At 41.2% G+C, this 9178-nt stretch overlaps 1 pseudogene; it reads right to left on the minus strand.

The window, feature by feature from the left end:
* Window positions 1–266: 266 nt before the first annotated feature.
* LOC147451607 (uncharacterized) lies at window positions 267–1639 on the minus strand (annotated as a pseudogene).
* Between the last annotated feature and the right edge of the window lie 7539 nt (window positions 1640–9178).

Consider the following 9178-nt stretch of genomic DNA (forward strand, 5'->3'; position numbering starts at 1 on the left):
CACAATGATCCCTCTCAACAAACATACTCTCAAACAGAGAATCAAAGTTCACTCCATAATCAGACTCGTCAAAAAACACAGTCAGAAACTTCATACAGAGTAAAGTTAGAGCCAAGAGAAGAAGATCAGACACAACCAAAAACTCCATTCATCAAATCTTGAATACATCTCCAACACATGGCACGTCCCAGTGGTGGATTTTGTAGAAATCCGACTCGGATTTACATATCCCTTGATCCAAATCAAATTATGAACAAAAAACAGCTTCAAAAATTACATATGCTACTCAATATATAAATGCTAAAGCTTTATTCACTTCTTAGTAGCTTCAGAAACATCACCACCTGCAACTGCATCAGAAGAAACCTCCACCTATTATCATCAACTGGTATTGTAAAATCTGCTAACACAATGTCATGTAATTCCATTTCAGGCTCAACATTCACTACCTTCTCTGATTCTTGGTTCTTCATCTCTTGTAATGGTTTTTCTGAACATTCAACTAGCTTTGATTTTTGTTGCTCCTCTTCAACTACCACCTTATCCTTCTGTTTTGTTTTAAGTTCACTTAATCCAATGCTCTCTTTCCTTCTTGAGATGTTCTACCTCCATCATCAAGTCAGCTTCATGTGTACTGAAAAAACCAGTTCTAACCATTTCATATGGGTGCTTCAACATAGTGGTCAATCTCTCTTTCATTGCTTTCCATGCATCTTGCATTGTACTCTTCAATTGTTGCCTAAGTACCTGCACATCCCCTTCTGACATCAATACTCCATTAACATCTAACTCATCTTGATTCAAAACTGCCTTCTCCATATCCAACAAAGGTTTAAGCCTCTGCTCAGACATCATATTTCAAACCTGTAAATCTGCATTTTTTCTTGCCAATTGCTCCAGCTCATGGTTCACTTTCTCTTCCAAAGTCATTGTCCATTCTCTGAACATCCCTAAAGACATTTTGACCTTTGCTAATTCACACTTATGCTACATTAACACATCGTGCATCTCATCTTTATGTTGTAGCTTTAAATTCTCCATTTCCAAGTTCAAATTCTTCACAATATTAGCCGGTTCTTGTAATAACACCTGTGCTTCCCCTGTTTTGACATGGACTGGGCCTAATTATCTAATAGTATCTGTTGGCGACTCAGAAAATTTTGAACCTTTGTTAACATGTGTATAGCCATCCCTTCATCCTCAATGGAAACCTTTTGTTGCACCTTCTTAAGAGTCCCTGGTTCCAGTCCCTGGTTCAAATTCCAGTTGTCTCACTGCTTTGAACACTTCAGAGTCTACCTTTCTCTTCTTTGATAGTGTGAATACCTTTCCCAATTCGGTTGTTGTTTGCACCTTCTCATTAGATGTAATGATTGGAGCATCCAGCTTCTTCATGGATTCAATCATTTTTGTATTTTGCATAGCCTTCAATGCTTCCTCCTTTGAATATCCTGCTTGTAACAAAAATCTAAAGGATGACATTTTTTTGTTATTTTCTTGCACATCTGCTGGCAACTCTACTTTTTGGCTTGGAATTCTCATCCTCCTTCAACACCTCTGTTCTGCCCAACAGACCTACACTTGTTTGCTCATTTGCACCCTTATGTTCATTGAGGGATTTGTGTGGAGAACTGAACATAGCTGCTAAAAATGTAGATAACCTGCTACAATTCTGAGCCTTCCTTTTATCTGACATGTAAACCTCAGCTGCAATTTTTTCATACAACCAATTTGCCCAATTTACTTTACCTCCCTGCTCTACAAAACATAGTGGTTCATAGTTCTCCTTTGACATATAGTCAAACTTTATGAGAAAGCATAATCTTTCCAAATACCATTTGAGCTGCTCTCTCCTTACATAATTCTTCAGGATGTAGTATTTCTTATTACCCTATGTAGGCCCAAACTCTTTCTTCAACAAAGCTTCAAAACATTTAGGGATTATGATGATATCCTTCAATGATAAATGAAATACATGTGAAACTAATTTTGGGGTAAAGGATACTGTGCTTGAAATCATACCCTTGGCTTTCCTAAGAATATCTAACAGTGATTTTGCATAGTAGTTATGTCTCCATTCTTCCCATGGCAGAGTTGCAAATGCATGCAGTCCTACGCTTTGTAGCCATACCACATTAGTCTCTAGTGTCAAGTCTAGAGATACATTAAAATCCATAAAAGTATCCATCAAGGACTGCAACAGTTTTGTTGTGTGCTGAAAGGAGTCTCTGCATCTACCTCTTCTTCTCCCGCAGCTTCCTCCTCCTCAATGATGTTGATGTCGACACTAAGCACTTGTCCCTTGCGATGCAATCTTCTCAGCGGTTCATCATGTTCTAGCTCAGATTGCATGGCAGTTGTAGACTTCCCTCTCACCATGCTAGAGGTACGTGTAGGGTGGGTGTGTACTTGAAGAAGTCGGGTGACAACATAAGGCAACGTAGAGTTCGACAGAGTTGATGGTTCGCACCTTCGAATAGTGCACTTTTCATTCATGACTAGTAGTACTTGTTGTGCTATCATTTTACCTATTCGAGAATCATCCCGTATTTCAATGTAGATTTTCAAATCTCCCTTAAAAATATCCGATCAGCAAAATTCCGATTGTAGATATTCCAAAAATCCAACTTGACCACTCTGAAAATTGGTTCCTCTTTCCTGTTATTAAACTGTTGTGCATTGTACAATTAATCTCAACAATATTGTTTGTAAGGCATGTTTAAATACTAGAATTGAACAACCTTCACCATATAGATATTAAGGCCTTTAGTAGGCCAAAAATTGCAAACGTTGATGTGGTAGTCCTATGGAGACGTAGTATAATAAACATGCATATACTATAGAAATTACATTAACAAGTAGCACTTTCTTTTCCCAAAGGAAATTTTTTAGTATGTAGAAAAGGTATCCAATGCTTGCTTATATGAGACTCATACACAGAGGAAGGTTGCATGGGATGAAAGTACTGTTGTAGCAAGGCCCAATGGTAGAGAAGTTGAACTCGGAACCTCCATGTAACTCACCCCCTTACTTTAGGTCTTGTAGGTTAAGTTGGCGTTTGTGGGAATTGCAAGAGGACTTATAGTAGCACAAACCAAGTCCAAATTCAATTATACGTGCATAGGGACGCTCCATTCACAAATAAAAAACAAGCCACACAAGTAAAATTGCCAGAGGGGGTGGTGTTAAGTATGGAGCCTGATTTACCCTTGTAATTTTCTGTGGTAAAAGCGCACATTTGTAAGGCCCCCATTATGAGGAGAAGCCATCGTGCGTGAAGGAAAATCACTCACCGGAAACCAAAATTTTCACGGACAAGAATCAGGGGCAACTTTAAAGGCCTCGGGGGCGGAGGCCCCCGAGACTTTTTTTTTCGCCGGAATATTATGGCCGGATGGCGGCCGGAAAGTGGTCGGAAAACAACCGGTCGGTTGGCCGGTGGCCGGTAGTCAATGGCCGATGGCCGGTGGTCGGAAGTCAATGTCCGGTGGCCGAATTCAAAAGCGGACTTGTCTTCTCAAGGGCGGCCACACATGGGCGGATTGGAGGGTCCGATTTGGACTTATTCGCACAAGGGCGGCTACACATGGCTGTCTCTCATAAGAGAGGGAAGCCCTTTTGGCCTATAAAAGGAGGCCATTTCTACACACATTTGATAGTGTGAAGTTGATGCAACAAGGTGAGTGTGAGGTGGTGAGAGTGAAGCAACGCAGGAGCTCCATTAAGGGTATAATCCCTTTGTAAACTACTTCTTGTTTTGAAGTACTAAAGCCATTGAGTGGCTGCTTTCCCGTGGACGTAGCCCACATTGGGTGAACCACGTATATCGTGTATACTTTCTCTCTCTCTCTCTCTCTCTCTACTCTATAATCTCTTGTGTGTGAAATCTATCTCTCTCCGTTAAGTAATATACTTAAATATCTATTTAGCTACGTCTTATTTCCTAACAACTGGTATCAGAGCAAGGTTTGCTCGTAGATAAATTATCTCAAGGAAAGGATTCCTTGAATTGAGTGGGAGTTATGGCGGAGGAAGGGAAGCTCAAGATTGAGAAGTTCAACGGCAAAAACTACCAACATTGAAAGATGTAGATTGAAGAATATCTCTACCAGAAGGACCTCTATTTGCCACTAGGCGGTCTTGCGAAGAAGCCCGCAACAATGGCAGATGAAGCATGGATTGTCCTTGATCGAAAGGCACTGGGAACAATCTGGTTAAGCTTGGCGTCAACGGTGGCCTTCAATGTTTCGGAGATGAGGACCACGGAGGACTTGATGAAGTCACTTGACGACTTCTACGAGAAACCATCGGCATCCAATAAGGTATTTCTTATGAAGCGCTTGTTCAATCTAAAGATGGCAGAGAATGGTTCAGTTGCAGAACACCTAAATGACTTTAACACAAACATAAGTCAACTTCGATCAGTGAAAATCAATTTCGATGACGAAGTGCGAGCTCTCCTTATACTATCATCTCTACCGGATAGTTGGGACAGCCTTGTGATGGCTGTAAGTAATTCTATCTCTGGCACAAATACTCTTAAGTTTGATGATGTTGTGGGTATTCTCCTAAGCGAGGAAATGCGAAGGAGAAGCACAGGAGAATCATCAAGTGCTGCACTATCAGTGGAAACAAGAGGAAGGCTTAAGGAGAGGTTCAAAAACCAAAAGGGTCGTGATCGCTCAAGGCAGAGCAATTCACGCACAAAGTCAGTTCTTGAATGTTGGAACTGCGGCAAGAAGGGCCACGTCAAGAAGGATTGCTGGTCCAAGAAGAAGAAGGAGACAGAGTCTCAAGACAACAAGCCAACATCGGAGGCCAATGTGGCAGGTAAAGTAGAGCAAGATGCTCTAATTCTCTCATTAGACAATGTGTCTAATTCCTGGATAGTAGATTCCCGGGCTTCATTCCATGCGACACCACACAAGCAACATTTCCAAGACTACACCAAAGGTAATTTTGGGTATGTATACTTGGGAGATGATGAAGCTTGTGAGATTGTTGGCAAAGGTACAGTTTCTGTCAAAACTGCTAACGAAAATGAATGGAAGCTTAAAGATGTTAGGCATGTTCCTTCTCTTTGCAAAAATCTGATATCTACAGGACAATTGGACGATAAAGGTCACAACATTCGGAAACAAACGGTGGAATATCTCAAAGGGATCTTTGGTGGTTTCCAAGGGTGAAAAATTCAGTACACTTTACTTGTGTACTGTTAGCACGCAACCTTCAGCTTGTGCAGTAACTACAGAAGTTGACAATGCGGTGTGGCACTACCGACTTGGGCATATGAGTGCCAAAGGAATGCAAATCCTTCAAACAAAGAAGCTTCTACCAGGTTTGAAAGAAGTGGATTTAGAGTTCTGTGAAGATTGTGTTTATGGTAAACAAAAGAGGGTAAAATTTCAAAAATTAGGAAATGAAAGAAAAAATAAAAAACTTGAGTTGATTCATTCTAATGTTTGGGGTCCTGCAAGTACACCATCACTTGGTGGATCATTGTACTATGTAACATTCATAGACGATGCGACTAGAAAAACATGGGTTTATGTCATGAAGAATAAATCTGATGTATTTTCCATATTTCAAAGGTGGAAAGCCTTTGTGGAGAATGAAACAGGTACCAAGGTTAAATGCCTCATATCCGACAATGGAGGTGAATATTGTAGCCAAGATTTTTAAAGCTTTTGTGCTAGCGATGGCATTCGGAGGCAAAGGACAACCCCAAGGACACCTCAACAAAATGGGATTTCGAAAAGGATGAACAGGACAATCATGGAACGAGCACGAAGCATGCGGCTACATGCAGGCCTACCGCTTGAGCTTTGGGCGGAAGCTGTAAGTACGTCTGTGTACTTAATCAATCGGTCACCCTCAACGAAATTGGATGGGGGAGTTCCAAAAGAGGCATGGACATGTAAACCGATGAATTATGCATTTCTCAAAGTGTTTGGGTGTGAGGCTTTCATGCACATAGATAGAAGCCTAAGATCAAAGTTAGATGCAAAGTCCAAAATGTGTTTCTTCATTGGCTATGGAGAAGGAGACTTTGGGTATCGCCTATGGAATCCTGAAGATGGTAAAATCTTAAGGAGTAGGGATGTAATTTTTAACGAACAAAATATGTACAAAGACTACTTGGAAAGAAAACAAACAAAAGAAACAGGTGATGAGTACATGGAGCTTGAGGACGGTGAAGACTCAAGGACTGCAAACGGTGACAATGTGCAACAACGTCAACCAAATGAGGAGCCTCAACCTATTCCCCGAAGATCTACAAGAGAAAGTAGACCTCTAGAAAGGTTTGTTCCTTCCTTCAACCATCTCTTGATCTTAGATTCTGGAGAGCCGGAATCATATGAAGAAGCTATGCAACATGAACCCAAAGAAGAATGGACGAAGAGCATGCAAGTGGAGATGGACTCACTACATCGCAACCAAACATGGGAGTTGTTTGAGTTGCCTAAAGGTAAGCGGGCACTTCAAAACAAATGGGTGTACAAGCTAAAGGAAGAAGAAGGTGGGAAGAAAAGGCTTGTCTTAAGCCTTGTGGATGCTCATGATCTAAATCTCGAGCAAATGGATGTAAATACGGCATTCCCTCATGGTGACTTAGAGGAGGAAATCTACATGCTTCAACCAAAGGGGTATGAAGTAAAAGGTAAGGAGAAAATGGTTTGAAGATTAAAGAAGAGCTTGTATGGTTTAAAGCAAGCATCAAGACAATGGTACTTGAAGTTTGATCGATGGATGTTGGATCATGGATTCACAAGATGCAACTCGGATCACTGCGTCTACACGGAGAATTTGGGAGATGGGAAATTCATCATCCTAATGTTGTATGTTGATGACATGTTGATTGCAAGTGCTAACATGCAGGACATCAAAGACCTAAAAGAGGAGCTGTCCAAATCTTTTTCAATGAAAGATTTAGGTGCGGCAAAGAGGATACTTGGTATGAAAATATCAAGGGACAGGACAAAGAAGACAATAAAGCTATCTCAAGAAGATTACATCAAGAAGGTACTAGAAAGGTTTGCAATGCAAAATGCAAAACCAGTTTCTACACCTTTGGCTGGTCATTTTAAACTAACGAAGGATATGTGTCCAAAGACACAAGAGGAGATAGCCTATATGTCTAAAGTTCCATATGCTGTAGCGGTAGGTTCTATAATGTATGCTATGGTCTGGACAAGGCTAGACATTGCACATGCAGTGGGAGTTGTGAGTAGGTTCATGGACAACCTAGGTAAAGAGCATTGGCAAGCTGTGAAGTGGATACTTAGGTATCTAAAAGGGACAACAACAAATGCTTTGTATTTTGGAGGAACTGATATTTTTTTAGAAGGGTATGCTGATGCAGATATGGCAGGTGACAAAGATACTCGAAGAAGCACTACTGGCTATGTGTTCACGGTTGGAGGCACAACAGTAAGCTGGGCTTCAAAGCTACAGAAAGTGGTTTCACTTTCTACCACGGAAGTAGAGTATGTAGCAATGACGGAGGCAAGCAAAGAAATTGTGTGGCTTCACAGATTCTTAGAAGAGCTTGGATTCAAACAAGACCATTGTGTCTTGTACAGTGATAGCCAAAGCGCTATCCATCTTGGGAAGAACTCAGCCTTTCATTCAAGGACAAAGCACATTGAGGTGAGATATCACTTCATACGCACTCTTTTGGAAGAGGGACAACTAAAGCTAGGAAAGGTGTATACAAGTGAAAATCCTGCAGACATGTTTACAAAGGTGGTCAACAAGGAGAAGTTGAGCTTTTGCTCATCTTCAATCGGTATTCAAGGATAAGAAGCCAGAATGGAAAGCAGTCACAGGTTTGGTTTGGAGATCAGTCTCCAAGTGGGAGATTGTTAAGTATGGAGCCTGATTTACCCTTGTAATTTTCTGTGGTAAAAGCGCACATTTGTAAGGCCCCCATTATGAGGAGAAGCCATCGTGCGTGAAGGAAAATCACTCACCGGAAACCAAAATTTTCATGGACAAGAATCAGGGGCAACTTTAAAGGCCTTGGGGGCGGAGGCCCTCGAGACTTTTTTTTTTGCCGGAATATTATGGCCGGACGGCGGCCGGAAAGTGGTCGGAAAACAACTGGTCGGTTGGTCGGTGGCCAGTAGTGAATGGCCGATGGCCGGTGGTCGGAAGTCAATGGCCGGTGGCCGAATTCAAAAGCGGACTTGTCTTCTCAAGGGCGGCCACACATGGGCGGATTGGAGGGTCCGGTATTCGCACAAGGGCGGCTACACATGGCTGTCTCTCATAAGAGAGGGCAGCCCTTTTGGCCTATGAAAGGAGGCCATTTCTACACACATTTCATAGTGTGAAGTTGATGCAACAAGGTGAGTGTGAGGTGGTGAGAGTGAAGCAAGGCGGGAGCTCCATTAAGGGTATAATCCCTTTGTAAACTACTTCTTGTTTTGAAGTACTAAAGCCATTGAGTGGCTGCTTTCCCGTGGACGTAGCCCACATTGGGTGAACCACATATATCGTGTGTACTCTCTCTCTCTCTCTCTCTCTACTCTATAATCTCGTGTATATAAATCTGTCTCTCTCCATTAAGTAATCTACTCAATTATGTATTTAGCTACATCTTATTTCCTAACAGGTGGAACATGGATCAAGATCCATGTTGTCAAAATAAGTTGTGAAAAATGCTCCATTTGAAAGCTCCTTCAAGCTACAGATATCACATATTGGAAATGTTGATGAACATGGATCACAATCAATGTCCCCCAACATGCCAAAACAAAGAAAATTTTGACTAGTCAGTTTGGCCTTGCCTTGGGAAATATGCCGTACAAATTTGGAGTGAAAAGGACCTTGAAATCACCAAACACCAAGCCAAATTGGAAATTTAGTCTCCAAATGGTCATTTTGATCCATAACAAGAACATTTAAACCAAATCCATGAAAAGTGAACCATTGTCTTAGGGATCATGTCCAGATGCTATCCCCAAAGTTTGGTCAAAATTGGGTTCCAAACATAAAAGAGATCCATGTACCTTTGAAAGAAAAATGCCAAAGAGTGGATGCAAATTATGTCTAGTGGTCATTGATGAGGTAATGTTGCAAAATATCAGTGTTTGATCATGTAAGCTGAAGTCAATTGTCAAGTTTAGCAGATTTAGAGTATCTATGATAGAAATTGTGATTTTAAGCAAAGTTT

This window comes from Adiantum capillus-veneris, chromosome 8, assembly GCF_014529385.1.
Source record: "Adiantum capillus-veneris isolate H3 chromosome 8, ASM1452938v2, whole genome shotgun sequence".
Classification (NCBI taxonomy): Eukaryota; Viridiplantae; Streptophyta; class Polypodiopsida; order Polypodiales; family Pteridaceae; genus Adiantum; species Adiantum capillus-veneris.